The sequence below is a fragment of the Nyctereutes procyonoides genome, unplaced genomic scaffold (assembly GCF_905146905.1).
Source record: "Nyctereutes procyonoides isolate TBG_1078 unplaced genomic scaffold, NYPRO_anot_genome, whole genome shotgun sequence".
Classification (NCBI taxonomy): Eukaryota; Metazoa; Chordata; class Mammalia; order Carnivora; family Canidae; genus Nyctereutes; species Nyctereutes procyonoides.
This window is the reverse complement of record NW_026575051.1, coordinates 70,337,143-70,358,490: the sequence shown is the minus strand read 5'-3', so window position 1 is coordinate 70,358,490 and position 21,348 is coordinate 70,337,143. Positions and strand designations below refer to the sequence as shown.

Here is a 21,348-nt window from a genome sequence, read left to right as displayed (position 1 = left end):
GAAAAGTTGAATGGAAAAGTTATCTTTCTTGGTGGATATCTGCTTTAAAAAAATTAATAATAAAAAAAAAAGAAACCCTGGATGATTGTAGAGAGAATGTATAATAAAAGTAGATAAGCAGGAAAATATTGCTTCAGAGGTAGTACAAGAAATAACAGAGGCAAAGCATGGAGAAAAAGAGAAGGATAAAAAAGGGAAACATTAACAATGTTTATCTGTTCTTGACCCGATTAAGCATATAACTGCCTAAAAGAACATTTTGACTTTTCCACACTAAACTGTCCAAGCAAGATTTCTCAAAGAGGGTAATTTTCAGAAAGCAGCTATTGTCTTTTGAGGTTACAGATACAGGGCCTGGCAAGAATAGGGAGATCAGATATTTTCCTTGTCTAAAGCAATCTGGTGTTGCTTTAAATATTTAGGCATAGCTTAAAGAACTGAGAGAGGTCTCTCTTAAAGGCCGTGAGGCACCTCGTGATGTCTTTTCTGTTTTTTGATCCACCTCTGCTTAGTACATGTCTCTTCGGTGGTGATGCGTGGCTTTGATTGTCTAATCCACTGATATCAAAACCGGTCGGGCAGATGCCCTCACTCTCCTGTTACTCTGGCAACACGGCAGGTCCGGGGACGGTGCTGGAGCGATGCTCTAGGGCGGTCCAGGCCACCTTTGGCTTGCGTCGTGACGTGACCCCTACTTGCGTCCAAAGAGCCAACGTCGTAGGTAGTTTGGGGTGACGCCGCATGGAGAACAGCGTACTGGATTTTAAGCTCTGAGATGCTCTTTTCATAAGATATTACTGAAAACTACAGTATGGTCTGTGTTTTCATACCAGACACTTTAGAAAATGACTATAATTACATAGAGAAGGGAGTCCAGATTACATGGTGGGCTTTTTTTTTTTTTTTTACACTTTAAATTACAAAAATATATTTGTGAGTCTACTCCCATTCTTCAGGAAGCGTTTAAATCAGAACAACAACATTGTCTTATGTTTAGTGACAAAGGATGATTTCAATAATTCCAAGAACTATTTTCCACCACCAGTGGACGTCTACCAGATATATCCTCTTCCCAATCACCCCCACACCTGACATTCTTTGCTTTTAACATTGAAATATTTTGGGTCCTTTCCTCTCATTGAGACATTCTCAGATGGGAATCAAAAATAAATTGAAAAGAGCCAAGCTTAGCAAACTTTGATGACAAATTAGTGATTTATGAATTTGGGGGTTAATGAATGAAAAAACAAGAAGGCAGCCGTAAGGGGTTGTACACCATGAGGTGGAAAGCTTGTCCTCCCCCAGGTCGGGAAGCGTGCAGGGCTTTGATTAGAGTGAAAGACTGGGAAGCCACTAATTCAAGCACAGGGAATGGAGGAAGTTCCACTGGGCAGCTCCCAACGTCACTTTAGTAAAGAGTTAAAAAAAAAAATGAGTGGGAAATATCAGAAAGGGAGACAGCACATGAGAGACTCCTAACTCTGGGAAAGGAACTAGGGGTGGTGGAGGGGGAGGTGGGCGGGAGGTTGGGGTGACTGGGTGACGGGCACTGAGGGGGGCACTTGACGGGATGAGCCCTGGGTGATATTCTATATGTTGGCAAATTGAACACCAATAAAACATAAATTTATTTTTAAACAAAAAGAGTTACTGGTGGCATGGGGAGTAAGGAAGATGCGTGTCTGTGTGTAAAAGCTTGAGAATTGACTGGAAACCATTTAAAAAGAAGCCAACGAACGAGGTTGTGCACTTGCAGATCATCTGAGAATCTTTATATCCTCGGGGCTTTGGCAAAGGCGCCCCAGAACTGTTGGGTGGACAAGTGACTGCTGTCTACCTAAGTCAATTTTAGTGGCTATGGTTTTACTTTTTTTTTTTTCTGCGTATTAAACCCCTACACCCAGAAAGGAGGCTCTAAGAACAGGACAGCCTCTCAGGTACGACCGTCAGTAGTCCGTCCCCGCTGTCATTTCTCAAAGACACGAAGGAGTCCCACCAGCTGCAGAAGTAGAGGCCAGGGCCGGGTGTAGGGGGCAAACCAGCCCGTGGTTCTCCTCTCCTGGTTTCAGACCCTAACTCCAGCTTCGTGCCTGTGGCCTGAGAAGCGCAGACGAGCGGAGCTGGAGCTGTGATCCAGCTGCCCTGTTACTTCCCCCGTGGGCCCCTCTCCCTGATGAGACCCGGTGCCCGTTCTAAGACTAGGGTCGGAGACGTTCTCGATCTTTTAGCAGCGGCGAGCCGTTAGCATTTTCCTGGGAAGGATCTTTTCCAGTCATCAGAGAACCAGAAGGTCTCCATTTAGGACATGGGGGAGTTTGACTCATCCAGTAAACCATCATCAAGCATCCTCTTCCTCGGAATAGATTTGTCTCCTGTAATGAGACCGATCCTCAGTGTTTCTGTAGCGGTGAACTTTGTTTCCTCTGTCATGATTATCCTTTCGTAGTTGCTAAGATATGCTCAAAGTAGAAGAATTATAAAAAGCTTGGGATTCTAAAAGTCTATGTGTAATCCTATATGTATGTGGATTCTGTGATAAGCAGGTTACAATATTAGAAAGTTTATTTTCTGACAGCACTTGTGTTTTCTCTACTTCTCTTTCCTATAACTACCCTCCTTGTTAATTAATATTTTATCTGATTTGCATGCAGGGTGTTAGTTGAAAATCTAGAGCAACCCCTGATTTGGTCAGACTGCTTTCCATGTGGATAGACAAAATAAAAACCTTTGGGTAGGGACCCCCGGGTGGCTCAGCGGTTGAGTGTCTCCATGGGGCTCAGAGCGTGATCCTGGAGACCCGGGATCGAGTCCCACGTCGGGCTCCCTGCGTGGAGCCTGCTTCTCCCTCTGCCTGTGTCTCTGCCTCTCTGTGTCTCTCAGGAATAAATGGAATAAATAAATACGTAAAATCTTAAAAAGAAAAGAACCCTTTGGGTAGGAACTATGTATCTCAGGCCATTAGGACCTGAATTAGAAGCCACATGACCTAGCCCCATTTCAGAGCAATTTCCGTAACAATCCGGCACTAATATCTTGTTTAGTTTGGACTTGTTTGAACTTTCCCTTGAGAACATTAACGGGAGGAATCATGCTTCTTAATTTTTTTTTTCTTTTCATCAACTACACTTGAGAAAAAAAAAAAAAACCCACCGTGCTGTGCAGTAGTATAAATCAACACATGAATTTCCTACATTTCTCAGTGTCACCGACCTTGCCTTCCACCCAAAATAAGCCAGTCTTTGATTGTTGTGAGGAATTTTCGGAACACTTTTATAACTTTCATTTTTCACAAGGCCGGAAGACATCTCAGATAGACCCATTTTTAAATTCATCATATAAAGTAGACACAATTCACTTCCTAAGGAACACCCCAAGAAAACAGCCCTGGTAACATGGCTCACAGTTAGCAGTGTTAAGAGAGAGATGGTTAAACATTTTCCTGTTCTTTGACATCTATCTTTTCTGTATGGATATATCTGTTGAGCCCATCAAAGTCTAAAATATTTCAATTCGGCATAAAATCGCAGTACCAATTGTTGCGTGGCATCTATTTTATCTTGCGGAGAGATGGAAAAGCCTATCTGACTGCATCGTGCCTCTGCTCAGAGGTAATGCAAATCTCCTGTCTTGCCAGTTCCAGAAATAAATGAAAATGATAGTAGATAAAGGCTGGAGACATTTTTCTCTTTTGCACTCATGCAAAATCTCATGTGCAGTGATCATCATCATGCATCCAGCATCTGCCGTAAGCCGGACAGTCTACTGGGGGCCGAAGAATGTTGACGGCATAGTCCGTGCCCTCAACTCTTATTAACGAGCGCAGATACATCAACAATTACAGCTTCAAGTAGGAGGGAGTGAAGAATAAACGTTGGACTAAGGAAACACTTGTAAGGACAAAGGTATCCCACACATGATGAGCAGAGCAGGTGCGTCCACACTAGTCTCAACCTCTTGTCGGCCTCCGGTATCGGACTGAACATGCGTGTCTCTAAGGATCTTTTGTGAATCGTGTAGGATTTGTAGCAACCGTCACTGTAGTGCAAGGAACTCAAGAATAGCAGGGTTTTTTTTTTTTTTTAATGATCCCCTTTTTTTAAGGGACATGAAAAAAAATGCCCCTTGCAGAACCACAGAGTAAAGACCAGTGCGTTAGGAAGAGCAGGACAGATGGCAGCGTGTCGCGGGGCCCTGATGCGCTTGTGGCCGTCCCCACACTCCTCCGGAGCTGAGGTCCTGCAGGACCAGCCTGGGAGCCAGATCGGGGGATCCCATCCTTCTGGCCAGACTTCCAAGGGCCTGAGCTACCTGAGCCAGGAGGCCGATGCACCGCTGCGGCCCCTCCGCTACTCTGTCCAGCCTACGGGCGTCCTCCCACCAGGCTGTCTCGGGGGGCCCCACCGCTAGACGTGGGCGGTCGCAAGGGATGTGCCACTCGGGCCCCAGGCGATCTGAGGACTCTTCTAAGTAAATGACGTCTGCGGCTACAAGGAGATGATAACGTGACCTCCGGGTCAGCCCTGGCAACCTCTGGCTCCTGCTTTCTCTCCTTTACTCTCAAAGCTAGTGCGGCCCCGACCGTGTTCCGTGGAATTCTGGGACGCTGTGTGCCAGTTGTTTTATGGGAGATGGATCTTCTCAAAAAGAAAACATTTTAACTACGGTCATCCAGCCATCCTCTCCCCAATGTAATATAATTTTAGCTTCTCTAATCACATCCCACTCCTGCCTCCTTATGATGACATTACTTCCAGATCTCCTTGATGGAGGATTGGGAGGGAGGCCCCAAAGTCTTGAGTCCCTCTTCCTGAGAACAGCACAGAAGTTGGAGCATCTCGGGGTAATCACGGACGTCTTGTGCGAGGCTTTTACTTGTTTAATTTTCATTGCTGTTCTAGAGTGTTCCAATCTTTGGGCTAGAGGTAGGCAAATAAAACTTCTTGGATTTTTATGCAAGATGGAGAGGAAAGCCTACACAAAGTACACATAAACGGGCAGGCGCGGTTTGGTTTTTTTTTTTTTTTTTTAGCACTCTAATAAACATCTTTATTCCATGCGTTTTTTAAAATTATACAACAGCACTATAGAGAGACAATGACATCCTTCGGCAGTCTCGTACTCTGAACAGAAGAACTGATTTTTAAAGAAATACAAAAGGCTTGTACTCTAATCTTGGAACATGTATCAATTTTCATGCAAAAGGACAAATCTAATCTCGTCAGTCAATGAAGAAATTAACAAATAAAATGGAAATGTTTCGCAAGTGAACTACTTTGCAGTTGAAAATCATTTTCCCTCATCCAGCAAAGAGGCATGTGTGAAGGGGAAGAGCTTAAGAATCTGTCCCTCCATCATGTAGTTAAGCTTATCTTTTATTTATCAAAGAGCAAAATGAACAGTGCCACCTCAGCCTGTCCCTTGGAACTTGGGGAAAAAAGAATATGAAAGAAAGAAAGAAAGAAAGAAAGAAAGAAGAAAGAAAAAGAAAGAAAGAAGAAAGAAAGAAAGAAAAAAAAATCAATCATCATGTCTATATCCTGGTACGATTTCTTATTTTGCTTGAAAGCAGTTAACTACTAAATCATGAATCACTGGTTTCCTAAAATATCTTTTAATACCGTAGGGAAAAATTGTACAATACCCTGCTCCCTTATTTTTAGGACAACTATTTGTAGTCATTCGCAAAATGCGTTTCCTGAACAAACTTTCCATTTTTTAAAAAAAAATTTCTTGCCGTTTTTTTTTTTAATTTTTACAAACTCCGTAACAGATTCAATACCCTGAGAAAACTAGAAGATATTTATAACTGAACAACAGGCCTATAGAAACCCAAAGGCAATTATCTCGTGTATAAATATCCCTTGGGCAAACTTCAACTAATTTTTCAGAGACAGAAGGTTAAGCCTACTCGAGAGTTTTTTCAGGCAGAGCATTTGCATTGTCTACTTTTGCATTTCTTGGCCTTTCCTCCTTCTAGATCCTCTCAATCCTAATTCTGTTTACCATTCCCCAACCTGGACAACATTATCTGGCCACAGCTAATAGTCCAAAGCCTTTGACGTGCATGGATCCCTGTGTCCTCCTGTTTCGTTGCTTTCGGGTTGCTCATGTGTGTTCTCGCTGCAGGCTCCCCTCAGACATATTTCTCTTATTTTAGATAATATCAGTTTATGGCATAGGCTAAAATTTCATACCTACCTTTGAATCTCAGAAATTCTTTTTGTCCTTTCGGGTAAATATCCAATAACTAACAATTAATGTATCCTTGGGGTAACTATTTTCCAAAATCAGTCTCTACCCAAAAAGACTTCAGCTGTTAGTTATTTTAAAGTATTGGAGTTTTGCTTACATTTTTCAAAGGTAAATATTTCTAAAGAAAAATATGAAATATCCGGAAAAAATGACAGCGAAAATTACAAACATGATGTTTGAGTGTTTGTCCACATAACTCAGGGCTGACGTGATGCTTTTCCATGAGATGCAGAAGATCAGCTCCTTTTTAATTAATCTGTGAAAATGCCTTAGAATTGTGATCAGGAACAAGTTTCCTATTTTTTTTACTGCCATTGTTTGCACTTAATAAATTTCCCCTTATTCATTTTTAACCTTCTAGACAGGTGATAACTATCCATTGCATGAGAGAGAATGAACTTCAACCTTTTAAAAAGGAAATCAGAGTAGAAATATCAACAGCAAAATAATTGAATACCTGCTGAACCCCTCTTACTCACATAGCATTCTGCTATAGGTTACAGAGAAATATGACACTTCTTTACTGTCAATGTACTTATAAGTAACACAGAAAATAAAAATATATAAGAAAAATTAACAGTGTGGCTCATGGTTCAGGAGGTATTTGTGAGGCAGCTGTTCATTCAACAAATACTTATTGGGTACCTAGTAGGTGCTAAACACTCTGCTGAATGTTGGGTTTTTAAAACATAAGGCTATTTTTTTTAAGATTTTATTTATTTATTCATGAGAGACTCAGAGAGAGAGAGGCAGAGACACAGGCAGAGGGAGAAGCAGGCTCCCTGCGGGGACCCCGATGTGGGACTCGATCCCGGGTCTCCAGGATCACGCCCTGGGCCGAAGGTAGATGCTAAACCACTGAGCCACCCAGGGATCCCCAACATGAGGCTATTTAAAAACAGAAATGGTCACTGCCTCCTGGGGAGATGAGGTTGGAGCTTCAGGCAGGGTTGTGTGATATGAGGCCTTGTTCTTTTCCCTAAAAACAGTGGGAAGCCATTGAAGGTTTATTTATTTATTTATTTTAAGTTTTTTTTTTTTTAATTTATTTATTTATGATAGTCACAGAGAGAGAGAGGCAGAGACACAGGCAGAGGGAGAAGCAGGCTCCATGCACCGGGAGCCCGACGTGGGACTCGATCCCGGGTCTCCAGGATCGCGCCCTGGGCCAAAGGCAGGCGCCAAACCGCTGCACCACCCAGGGATCCTGCCATTGAAGGTTTTTAAAGAAGGGATTGATGTGATCCACTGTGTATTTTCAAAGGATCATTCAAAATGCCACGAAGAGAAAATATTGGAGGGAAACAAAATGTGGGATAGGAGACAGAAAAACATCTAATAAGCAGCATTCCAGGCAACAGACAAGGTGGTGGTGATGGTACTGGAGCAGGAGAGGGATTACAGAGAGGATATAGAAAGAAGGTAGACAAAGTAGAGAGGCTTTACAATTATTTAGGAAATAAAATCAAAAGGGCTTGGTGATCAGATACTGGGGCTGAAGGAGAAAAGATCAAATCTAGGCTGATTCCTTTTTAAAATGTCGACGATCTTGTTTTTTTGTCTTCTCCAACTAATGTTGATGGTGCTGTTTTTTTAAAAAAAAGGAAGCTAGAGGAAAACTGTACTTAAGAGGAAGGTGTTTATGAGTTTGGTTATGGACAGATTCAGGTTGTAGAGCCTTTAAGACATCCAAGTGGAGACGGGATGTATTCAGTTAGAAATAAAAGCCTGGAGATAAGAAATTGTTAAACTAAAAATTTGGAAGTCATGATGAAATGATAGCTTATTATTACATCATTATATAATTGTTCTACAATAATGTATATTATTAGTATATACAATGAAAAGTAAAGTTTTTTTTTTGTTTTTTTGTAAAGTGGTTTAAATTTTAAATTAGGATTCTCTCACTATGAATTAGAAGAATCTGGGAATGTATCATGGAGGAAGAGGGCTTGATCTTTTTAAAGAAGAGAGAAGTAGAAATGAATGAAACGGCAGACACACAAACACGTAAATACATCGGAAAGGTCTTTTTGGTTGCAGGTTACAGAGGATACCGACCAGATTGGCATAATAATAATAATAATAATAATAATAATAATAATAGGGGGTCCCTGGGTGGCGCAGCAGTTTGGTGCCTGCCTTTGGCCCAGGGCGCTATCCTGGAGACCCGGGATCGAATCCCACGTCGGGCTCCTGGTGCATGGAGCCTGCTTATGTCTCTGCCTCTCTCTCTCTCTCTGTGACTATCATAAATAAAAAATAATAATAATAATAACAATAAGTTTATAAATGCACACACAACTGATATGTTCAGGATAGTCCACCTACAAGCAAAACTCTGCCCAGGGATGACACAACAACCTGTCAGGCCCAGCTCCTCTTTTTCTATTTCTCACCTCTTTCCTTGGTGTTGACTTAAGTTCAGCAAGTTCTCCCATGATCCCAGGGTGCTTGCCAGTAGTTCTAAATGTTAAGGACCTTGGGCTTAATCCCGTTGACCAAAAGGAGCTCTTGTATTTTGTACAGAAAAGGGATCTAAGGAAATGTTTTAAGAAGCTAAATCTTAAAGCACCTGTAGGACATAGCGGAATGTTTAAGAAAAAAAGAAAAAGAATCTGTTAAAGGGTCTATGGCAATAGTTTAGGAAAGAGATAGTGAAAGCTCAGACTATGATTAAGAAATGTTGATGAAGGGCCCCTGAGTGGCTCAGCCGTTGAGCGTCTGCCTTGGGCTCAGGGCGTGACCTCGGGGTCCCGGGATCGAGTCCCACGTCGAATGAATTTTACAAATCGAATTTCAGACTCTTCCACCGAGAGTTCAGCTGATGTGATAGCTTTGGCCCTGAAGCCAAGACGGGATTCTTTTTTTTTTAACCGTGATACTGGGCCCTCTTCTTCCAAACCTGGCTCTAGAGGAGACTTTCCATTTCATCTTATTCTAATGGATTACCGTTACCCTGTGATCCAATATTCCCCACGTGTACCGCTTTCCTCAAGTGAAAAGGGAGGCAAGTCCCAGCCCCTGTCATCATGACGGCTGTCCCGGACTCCACGGAGTGAGAACTTGCAGCTAATAACGTAGAAAGGCAGCTAGCACTACGGTTATAGCAGTGGCACTTACTTTTTAACAAATGTTGTTTTCAACGCTCTGTCAACCTGCAATGACTCTGTTAGCAAGCAGCAGAAAACCCGGTAGTTCAGACAAGCAGAATTCCAGAAGCAGCAGCCAAGTAGTGTTGAGTCAGCTGCTCTTCAACAGACGACCTGTATCTTTGTGTTTCTCTAGAACATCATTGTGCTTTACATTACGGTGACAAAATGAACTGCTCTCCTTGCAAATACCACATCCTGGTGCAGGGCAAGCAGTTGTGTGGAATAGAGAAGGGGGACAGGAACCGTCTCCTCAATGAAGCCCGTGTTTGCCTTCATTTTTTGCCCGGCACACTTCTCATAGCTCACGGGCCAGAATGGAATCATGCAAGCATTCTTAGCAGCAGGGGGACTGGGAAAGTGAACACTTTATTCGGTTTGATTTTCTGTTCTGCATTTGTGAGACTTAGCAAGAGGGAGAGAGTTGGGAATGGGTTTTGGGTGCTCAGTCCTTAAAGTCTTCCATGAAAAACTATTGTTTTCCAGTGCACTCTGTGCTGACGTCTATATTACGCTCTTGTCACTTTGTATTTGGTGTTGTATTAATCTGTATATGTTGCTTTTTCTACCCTTGAGGAGAATATTTGCATTTGTCAATTACCAGTTTTAAAAATAGATGTTTCAGTCTCTTTTTTCCATGAGCCACTAGCAATGTCTGCTTAACTCATTCAGCAAAGTGCTAGAATTTTGGTTTCCCCGAGGAGGCAACACATATTGACGAGAAAGGATATTATTTTTGTTTATGTCTAATTATCCTGGCAAGCATTACCCAAGTGAAAGAAAATATAGCAAACGTACCAGATGATTCCCCTGGGATTTTGTAAAAGTATCACATTTTGTCTTTTATGGGGTGTGATAGAGGCTCGTGGAGGGATGTATTTCCAAGAGAGCTAATCAACCTTGACTTAGAAAGAAATTCAGCACCAAAATCTAGCATCTGCATATCAAAAATAAAATTAGTAATACCACTTGATGCAATGTTTAGAAGAAATAGTCAATTAAAGCCATATGAATTCAACCAGAATCCTCCGCAGGCAGCAGCATCATGCAATCCTGCCTTCACAATGACATGAAATTTTAAATGACAACTGTGCTAAATCAGAGAGCAGCAAACCCAGGCCAAGTTTAAATTTAGTAACACTGCCAGTTTACTGAAAATAACCTTCTCCGTAGCAGATTCTCTGTGAATTTCAGGTGACCGACTACTTGTTTTTCTGTTCTGTTCAGAGATAATCAGGTACCCAGAGGCTCCAGCAGTGGTGTCTTCCCTTCTCGATGGTGTTTCTGATGTCCGCTTCAGGAGTCTCCTTGGCCAGACTTGAGATACGGGGATATTAGAGAAGCCCCTGCATATATTCTTCTTGAAAACTTCCATCATAGAGGCTCAGAACTTTCTGAAGAAGCCTGAGGATTTGAAGGTAAGTGAGTTTGGGAGGTAACACACATTGCTGTGTACCCTAGCTTACATCTAAAGTGAATATTTAATATATTTAGCAATATGTGCCTAAGTAGAAGCAGTTGCTGAAGATGAGGAACACGGCCGTCTATGTACAGTTCTACAGCCAAAAGGGAAAAATAAAATGCAAACTGGAAAAGTTGTTGTACGTCACGTCGGTGTAAGTACGAGCAAGGTGCGGTGGTACTCTTGATAACTGAGGATCAGTTTCACGCACACACACGAAAATCGTGACCATCACAGCGGTTCTCAAATTATAATGTGCGTGAGAGTCACATGGAGGAGGAAAGGGTCTGTAAAATTCTCTAATTCCTGGGCACATTTCACAGAGGGTTAGAATCCCTGCATCTCGGATGTGACCCAGCAATCTGCGTTTTTATTTCCTCACCCCCAGATGCTCCTGATGGAGGTGGGTCTTGGGCCTTTGAGAAACGCTGAAGCTGGCATTCAAAACAATACACTTCTAATTTTCAAACTTTATATTAAATGGGATTTTATGTTGTTTGTTTCCTTCAGCTACAAGAATAAATAAGGAGGCACGTTTAGCGGCGAGGTGCTAAATTAGTGCTCCTTTTTTGACCCCCCCCCCCCCCCGTTGAATTGTTAGTTCTCTTCGATACTCCTTTTTCAAGTTCAGTATGATGGACTAAATCCAGGGGTCCCTGTCTTGCTTTCAGAGTGAACATGCACTCATCGCTGTCTTTAGCTGGTTCTCTTTTCTCTGTAATGTTTTAATTTATTCAGATGTTTATGCTTATTGAATGAATTCTAAGAACTATCTAAGAAGATAGAAATAGAGTTATTCCCAGGGTCAGCTAAGCATTTCTTCATTTTTGAAGGTTTTTGTTTTTTTTTTTTTTTTTTTTTTTATCTCTTCATTTGGAAAACTCAGGGTTAGGTTTTCAAAAGAACAGATCTGCTTAACACCTCATTAGCTACTCATTGTCCTTTGCGGATAAAAACTTCTAAATCATGTGATATCTTTATAACAGGTTGCACGTACATTTATTGAATATCCTTTTATTTCTTTATCTCATTTAGCAATTTCATCTTTATTATGTGCAATTTTAAGTTTATGAAAAGTTTGCTTTTTTTGCTCCAGGGATGAAAGTGATTAGTAGAGGCATAGTCACACTGAAATTGTGATGGTTCTTTAAAGGTATAACATGATACTATTTCATGGTGAAGAGCGAAGTTCTTAATTAAAAGCCTTTGAATTTCAGGCTTATAGATGTTTTTTCTCTGTCAGCCTTTGTGTGCACATGTTCATATTCTAAGGAGTTTCTTGTCAATAAAATATCAAATGGCAAAAATAAACCCTTAATCAAAAGGAAAAAAGAGTATATCCCCGTGGCGGCAATTAGCTACACATATTAGTTATTCGTATTACACAGAGAAAATGAATATAGATATGCATGAAAGAAGATAGCACTTTTTTCAAGTAATCTAAAGATTTACAGAATTAGATTAACTATAATAATGAATTTTCACATGCATTTGTTGTCAGTATTATTCTCAATAGGCAATGCTCTCACTGCCACAGCTGATGATAAAATCCTAAAATTTGTAGTACCCAAATGATAAAATCCTCAAATAGATACTATACAAGTTTATGGTTCAAAGACATTCTCAAGGAAGACTTAATATAGCTTTTGGTGCAAATCTTCTGTAACATTTTTATTTCAGAGAAACATAGAAACTACTCCTCTGCTTTTTCTTATTTTTCTTTTCCTATTTCCTCTGCAGAGGAGCAGGTGGAGAGAAAATGAAATAGTGTCCTCAAGTGGGTCACGTTCATTATCACTGGCATATTTGTCTTAAGTTGTGACTCCCTAAAGAAAACTTACCGTGTAGTTTCAGGGAACCTGAGTGAGATAGCCTCCACACTCAGGAAGCAAAATACACAACAAAAGAATAAATTACATAAACTTTATTAAAGCACAGAAGAATGAAGTTTTAGAGCAGAAGATGGACCATTAAGATCTTCTAGTCTGGTCCCTTCATATATAATAGCATTTTTTTCTCTTCCAAACTTGCTGTATAAATGGCTAATACAAAGGGCAGTCAACATCAGTCTGGCGAGGTGTGACTTTTTGAAAAGAGAAACTAAGCAGATGTTTTTCAATAATGATTTCTTGGGTGAGGAAGTGTAGGAGGAAATTTTCATCCAAGATGAAAGTTGAGGAAGTGAAGAGAATACCTGAGCACTTATGAATGTAATCGAAATTAAAACCATTACTTATTTTAGTTATCAGTAAATAATCTTTCATGTCATTAATCTAAAAATGAAAACAGCCAATTTAGGTCTACTTCAGGTTTGGTCAGCTTTATATGGAAATCTGATCTTGAAGGAGAAAAAAGAGCTAAAGGTCAGATACAGCTTTAGAACAGTAGAGCCATCTGGGATCATTTAGTACAGGAGAAAGGAGATTTAACTATGTAAGAGTCTCTGGAGAGTGGGAGTGTTCTTATGAAACCGTATAATAATGATATTTGTGAGATACCCAAAAAGATGAAAATGTGTTTATTATTCTTAATTTAAGAAGGTGGAAAGTCACTAAAATGTATGTAGTAAAAGTATAATTATTGATGTGGGTGAAATGCCCATTATACACTGAACATGAAAACAACAAGTGGGATCCCTGGGTGGCTCAGCGGTTGAGCGCCTGCCTTCCGCCCAGGGCATGATCCTGGAGACCCGGGATCGAGTCCCACGTCGGGCTCCCTGCATGGAGCCTGCTTCTCCCTCTGCCTGTGTCTCTGCCTCTCTCTGTGTATCTCTCATGAATAAATAAATGAAATCTTAAAAAAAAAAAAAAGGAAAGAAAAGAAAAGTTACGGAGCATATTAGGATGTGGTCCTATTTTTATTAAAAAGACAACAGATGAGTAGGGAGAAAGTTGAAATGATACGCATCAAAATACAATTAATGGTCATGTTCCACTGATAAATTATGGTTGATTTGTATTGCTTCTTGGGGTATGTAAAACTTTTTTCTAAAATATGTATTATTAATGTAATTTGAAAATATTCTTTAAGGGCTGGGGAAACACTCAGTTTTCTGGGAAACTTACTTTTATAGAACTATAGGGTAGTCCTGATAATATTTGTTTAAAATAACCTTAAAGTGAAACTCTTGCATCTTGTAGTATTTTTTTCTAAGGATTTTATTTATTTATCCATGAGAAACACAGAGAGATGCAAAAAGAGAGGCAGACACACAGGCAGAGGGAGAAGCAGGCTCCATGCAGGGAGCCCAATGTGGGACTCGACCCCGGGACCCCGGGACCCCCGGCTGAAGGCGGCGCTAAACCACTGAGCCACCCGGGCTGCCCGCATCTTACAGTATTAAACTGATTTAGATATAAGAACAGTATTTCCAGTTAGATCAAAATGATTTTTAGATATGACTCTTTGTTAGTAGATATTGCAATACACAAAAAATTTTCAAGTTTCCTCTCCATTAAACACTGATAATTTCAAATTATGACAATTACTTCCTTAGAAATATCCTTTACTTCTTGTATCAGATAATTCCAACGTGCTTTCAAGAATTTTCTAACTATAATCGTTTGCTCCATTTGGAGGATAATTTTATATGTTTGGTTACATTAGTGTTAATACATCTTTGTTCTTTAAATCTCCAGTGTAACATACGGTTAGTCTCACCATTATTACTACCAGCTGCGGTTGGCCTATGATTTTGTTCATTCTGTCTGAATCCAAAGTAATTAGCTCTTTAGTTTAATGACAATATTTGTTAATGGGTTTTTGGGGCCAAATTCTGCTGTTCGAGAGTGGGTGGTGTATTTGAAGATAGAATCTGGCCCTTATGTTTTAAGCATAAGCTGTGTAATTTGATTTCAAAATGATGGCTTAGAGAGTTTAGGGTAGGAAGACAAAATCTACATTTATCTGAAGTTTCTCAGTTTCAAGAAACAGAAAATGAAAGTGACAATTTATGTAAATGAACAGCAAACCCTCTGAAGATTCTCTAATACAGCTATGCTCTGTACGTAGTTGGAATGAGAAATGAAATCATAATTTTCAAGCGGCCATTAGGTAGATTTTCTTACGTCGTGGGGCATACGTTGAGTCCTTTAAGTGCCATGAAACACTTTATCATTGTATTTTTTCATTGGTATTTTTTTATTGAGATGTAATTGACATATAACATAATGTAAATTTAAGGTATACAACGTGATGATTTGATATACATATATATTGCAAAATGATTACCAAAATAAGGTTGGTTAACATACCCATCAGCTCACATAAGAGAGCAGATGTTAAATGTTCTCACCACACACAAAAATTGATCATCGTACATTTGAAGGACTCAGTGAAATGAAACGAACCTTTGCCAGGGGATCTCTGGGGTTCGAGGTCAGACTCAGCTTCCAGGTGATGGCGTGCGCTTGGTGAGCTCTCTGTAGCTTTCCTTGGGCTTCAGTTTCTTCATGCTAAAGTAAGGCCTTTGCAGCAGATGATCCCAGTGGCCCCTTCCAGCTCTGACAGGATTACTCTAACTTGCTCTAAAATGGCCATATGGGGGATCCCTGGGTGGCTCAGCGGTTTAGCGCCTGCCTTTGGCCCAGGGTGGGATCCTGGAGTCCCGGGATCGAGTCCCGCATCGGGCTCCCGGCATGGAGCCTGCTTCTCCCTCCTCCTGTGTCTCTGCCTCTCTCTCTCTCTCTCTCTCTCTCTCTCTATGTCTAAAATAAATAAATAAATAAATAAATAAATAAATAAATAAATAAATAAATCTTTAAAAAAAATGGCAATATGGAGAAGGCACAAAGAAGGAAAGGGAGATGCAATCTGTTACTGAGTAGCAAATCATTAAGTCTACTCAAAGACTTTTTGGAGACATTTTGGTTTTGGCCTTAAGAATTCTCCTTCCTTGACTTAGTACTTTTAGCCTAGATTGGGGGTTTACGTGGAAGGGTCTATAGGCAGCTCCATTGGAAGTTTTCAAGGAGACCAATTTTGGAAAAAGTTATAAGGAGAAACAAAGGCCACCTAGGAACAGTTGAGATATCTAACAATGCAGTAAGATGCCTTGGGAGGTTACGAATTCACGGTCACCATAGGAAAGATGTGGGTCCCAATGGTCCCAAAAGCAGACCGTCCATATGGCTTTCAGAGTATAAAAGCAAGAACCAAATATTCTGAGCATAGAGGAACTCGGGAAATGCTGTTATTAGTGAGCCCTCCTGGGGGCCACCATTGGAGCACAGAGTCCACCAAACCAAGAGGTGAATACGGCAATGACTGCGGAAGAACTGCTCGCGAGCATTGAACCTATTTAACCCTAAAAACTAAACCTGAAATACATATGTAGGTGAGGGTGACAGAGCAGACGAGTGTAACATCTTATAGAACTAAAGCAACCAATAAAAATCAGGAGGACACAACAGGAATAAGTTGGTGCATATACTAAATTGATTTATAGCTTTATTCTCCATATCTAGGATCAGTGAATATCCTTTAAACCTAACAAATCAAGTTATAGAAGTATTTAAGAGTAGGGGAAAAAAAAAAAACATTAAGAAAGTCATGCTGTTGTCCAGCACTGGGTCACAAAGAATGGGGAAGAGAAAGAAGAAAGAATTGTTTTTTTCTATACTCATCATAGGGAATCATAAATGTTCCAAAGCTATAAAAGATCAAGGTTATTACATGAAGTTACCAACTTCATATGTATGTTATTACGTGAACTTACAAATTAGTTATAAATTAGAAGAAAATATACATCCTGTTGAATATGCTTAAGAAGCTATATATAAATATTAAGGCAAACTGACCATATAATGATTTTCAAAACCTTTAACAGAAAACTTAAAATATTGTGAAAAAAAATCCCTTTCATATTAATTAATGAAAATACATTTTTTTCTTTAAGAGAAATTACTTTAAATTAGATTACAGTGCAGGACCAAGTTCTAAACTTGCATACAAGGATAGGTCCAACACAAAATTATTTAAAAATTTGAAAATGAAAGGGTGGGCAAATACAATTTAAAGAAATTAGGAGTTAGAGTCTTAATATCAGAAAAGATGAAATTTAGGGGTGCCCCTGGCCAGGTCAGTCGGTGGAGCATGTGACTGTTCATCTTGGGGTTGTGGGTTGAAGCCCCATGTTGGTTGTAGAGATTACTTGAAAATAAAATCTTAAAAAAGTTTAAAATAAAAAAAAGAGCAAAGGTGAAATTTAGGGCCAAAAAGCATTAACTAAGATGAAAGAGGAACTTTGTAGTGAATGCCCAATAATGAGGTATACAATCATAAATAAATAATAGTTTTAAGGGCTACTAAAGGAGTTTGTTCAGCAAATAAACCTAACTCCTAAAAAATATCTCACAAATCACCCACATTTTAGGCACTGGACTAAGTCCAAAAAGTCACCTTTTCTGTTATAAAGCCAACACTTATGCTGAAATTTACTTTCAAGAGAAAATATTTCTGTATCAAAGACAAAACCACCTATTAATCAAAAATTAAGTACTTAACTAATGGCAATAATTTTTTTTTCATTATCAGCAAAAAGGATTTCCAAGTTGCTTGTCTTTGGGAAACCAACCAGCCATAGCTTCCACTGAGACTGGAAAGTGTGTACATTAAACTTACTCGACTTAAAGAAAAGTGGCCCGGTCAGCCTTCCCCCACCCCAACAGGTATTCTTAACAGCAGGATCTAATTTCAGAGTTTTTGCGGTCAGGAGGTTTCCACTGAGCAAAAAATTTCATTCGATTTAGGAATGCAGATTATAACAGTTCCCCATCCTCCTCGCAGCGGGTTTCCTGCTCTTATTTTGCAGACTCCTGAGTTCAGAAGGCACCTAGGTAACTTCACTTCCAGGTTAACACCTCCTCCAAACACAGTCCCAGCAACTCCACTGGGTTATCATGCAAAGCCGCTTGGCCTCACAAGTGAAATGGAATACAGTTGAGTAGCTTTTCTAATGTAATACCTATTTATAATAAATGCAAAGTGGTTTGTGATGGCAAACTTTGTAGAGCATGAAAAATCACGAGGGAGAAAAGCTTATTTTTTCTGGTCTAAAATTGTGAAGAAACGTCATATATGCTAGCAGGTGACACTCGTATTAAAATAAAAAGGGAAAAATATTCAAAAATCAAAACGTAATACATCGGCCTTTATGATCTATTACCTCAGCAAAAAGAAATGTAAATGAAACGATTATATTTCAGAATAGCGTTTTATTCCTAGATAGCAGAGTTTTTTTCTAATTTACATAAATTTCCTCCGGCCTAATTTCTTTCTCTCCTCCTGGGCCTCAACCATGTGAAGCCAAAACTTCCTTACATTTGTTTGAGAAAGTAAAAGATTGCTCAAAGCTCCTCTTTTGCCTCTTTTGCTGATATTAGAATACCTACGTCTGTAATAAATGCAAGTTGAACTATGGAAACCGCCCATTATCGAGGTTATTGGTTTCATCCTTTGAATAAGAAAATTCTAGATGGCAGTTTCATCAAGTCGGCTAAAATCAAATAGATGAGATGAGTGTCAGAGCCAGTATTTTACAACCACAGACTCTTCTATCTCCGTGCTCGCGCTCAGGTAATCCACTCTGCCCGTCTACGAATTGCTCTTCTTCCGCAAGGTCTACGCGCCCCAGGCCGTGACAACGACGTTTCCATCGCGCCTGGTCAACACTGCCAAGTTTGATGATGGGTTTTTATGACAAGGGACGTAAATGTCTAGCCAGGCCCAGTATGAACTTCATAAACCATACTGGCTCGCAACGTTATTTGGGTTTTTTTACACGTAGCACTAAGGTTCCAGCTGAGACTCCAGAGCCATAGCTGCGCGTGTTATAACCCAACGCGAACGTCATTTCTTCTTTCACTCAGCAGGTGTTGGGTCAGTAACTCTCCGTGCCAGGCTGCGCTAGGACTTGAGATGCATGAGTGAGCAAAGCGTGGCATTTGAAGGGGGGGAACATGCGGACAAGAAACCCGAATCCTAACGAGCGAGTTCTGTAACAGTAGAGACCCCAAAGGAGAGAAGCCAGTGAGCAAGACGGGCAGGGGGGCAGGAGGGTAGGGGGGCAGGGGGCAGGGACAGGGCAGGATGCAGGCCCGTGGGCTCCCGGCCGCGCTGCAGGTCCCCGGTGCTTTCTGTGCCCGGCCGACTCACAACCAGAGGATGTGGTTGGGCGTGGAAGGGAGCATCATTGCTAAAGGATTTTCCCAGATGTTCCAATGTCAGTGCCCGGCTTCGTCGCCGACCTTCTCACGTGGGATCTCTACCTGGGGGGTTACCTGAACCAAAGCCGCCCGCCTCGCGGGCTGCCTACGTCTGAGCCTTCCTTCGAGTGCTTTGCCCGCTTTCGTTCTAGGGGATCTTCATTAACAGACGCTCCCCAGGGATTGCGGTGGGATCTCCCAAGGGCTCAAACAGTGAAGAATAAATAATGGCGTTGAATTTGAACTTTTTGTCTTTTGTCCTGAGAGTTTATCATTTATGGAGTAATTTTAAGTGATGGCATCAACTGTGACCACAGTCCTTGTCCGTGATGTTAAGCAATCCCACATGAGTTCAGAAAGATCCAAACATCACGTGAGAATATATGAGCTTTTAGAACGAATCTGGATTTTGAAGGTGCCTAGTTATGGCCACTTGAGATGAGACTCTGACCTGATTCTCAGAAAAATGAGGACGGAACCCTAAATTTGAGTATATATTTAAAAAAGAAGGAACCCATAGTCAGTTTTATTTTTTTTTATTTTTTTTTAATTTTTATTTATTTATGATAGTCAGAGAGAGAGAGAGAGAGAGAGAGAGAGGCAGAGACACAGGCAGAGGGAGAAGCAGGCTCCATGCACCGGGAGCCCGACGTGGGATTCGATCCCGGGTCTCCAGGATCGCGCCCTGGGCCAAAGGCAGGCGCCAAACCGCTGCGCCACCCAGGGATCCCCCATAGTCAGTTTTAATGTATTCATACTGTGATGTCACTTTAAGAATTATTTTCTTGCTTTTTTTTTTTTTTAAAAAAAGAATCATTTTCCCTTGGATCCTCAAGTACTACGGGTGCTAAGTACCAGTGCTCTAGCATCACAGCCTGTTTGAGCTGGAAGTCATCCCAGAAATGGTGTTCCAACTGCTTATATTTTGCAGGTGTGAAAACGGAGTCCCAGAGAGGGTACTTAATTTGTGCAGGTTAGACGGTGTGTGCAGATCCAGGAAGCCAGTTAGTGGAAGGACTGGGGCAGGAATCCATTCTTTAAAATCCCAGTCGAGTGTGTTTCCGGGTACATCACCCTACCCGAGATTTTTCTGGGGCTTCTTACGAAAATATTGGTAGCTTTAAAATGAGAAACATTGACCGACCCTACCTTTGAATTCTGCAAAGTCATCTTCCCCAGTGAGTGTGTCTGAGCTCCCGGAATGGCCTGCCTCACTTGATGACCACTGTAGCCCCACCAGAAATGACTTAAAAGAAAAAAAAAAAAAAAAGAAAGAAATCGAGAATAATCGTTTGAGAGGTTTTTTTCCTTTGAAAAATAAATGAAATTATTCACGAAGCCCTGAACTTACTTACCTATATTCGTCAGCCTATAGAGCACAAATGAAATACGACTGCATTATATTCCCATGAATCGTGGAAGGAGAAAGTTAAAAATAGTAAAACGCTGAGTTTAGAAAACAGCATGAGTAGCATCTGGGCCCCGCGTCCCTCGGCGTCCCTGGGAAATGATACAGAGTCATGTGAGAACTCTTTGAGCCCTCAGAAGGGAAAATTATGCAACCCTTTGGAAAATAACTTCAGTAGATTTAATAGAGCAGAGAGGAAATCTATTCAAAACACAACCAAAAGCATAAAAAAAAAATTCTATCTGCCAAGCCCAGGGAGTTTCATATGCCAAAAAAAAAAAGAAAAAAAAATTGTAAACAATTAAAGCAGTATCAATTAATTTTCTAAGACAGCTTCTAGTTTAAGCGTTATAACGCATCTTACAACGTTCTGCATTTGGTCCTCACAAATGGATTCTAAATTTGCTTGAAATGAAAGATAGAACCGTGGCCTTAAATAGTGACAAAATTGAGGTTTCTCATGGCACAGGATAGAGGTTTCATACGTACTTCTAGGCATCTCATTTATTCCACCGATGTAATTTAAATGTAAAGTAAATTATAAAGTATGTGCAGCAGTAGGTACACGGCTCTAAATGATTGATGATGATGATTATGGAAAACAGCTGTAAATACCCACGGTCCGGCCGACGTAATGAGTACTTTGTGAACTTACCAAGGTTCTGATGGTTTTTGTCTGATAGTGAATAAAGTTCACAGTACAGTTTCCCCGTTTTTACTTGTTACTGGACACTTGTGAATCTCGTAGGACCAGGAGGCTAAAAAACTGCATCTTCTATGTGCTCCGGTATCTAAAACACCCTTCGGTTAAAGTCTTTTATAATAAGTAAACCTAATGGAAAATTACAATTTAAAACTACATCTGGT

The 21,348-nt window shown here is 40.5% G+C and overlaps 1 protein-coding gene across 2 annotated transcripts in view; it reads left to right on the top strand.

The window, feature by feature from the left end:
- Window positions 1-21,348, top strand: part of HS3ST5 (heparan sulfate-glucosamine 3-sulfotransferase 5) — a 248,246-nt gene that overhangs the window by 90,618 nt on the left and 136,280 nt on the right. For both annotated transcript variants that reach the window (XM_055330394.1, XM_055330393.1), the window contains exon 2: window positions 10,632-10,822. The gene's annotated coding sequence lies outside the window, so the exon portion shown is untranslated. The remainder of the gene's footprint in view (window positions 1-10,631; window positions 10,823-21,348) is intronic.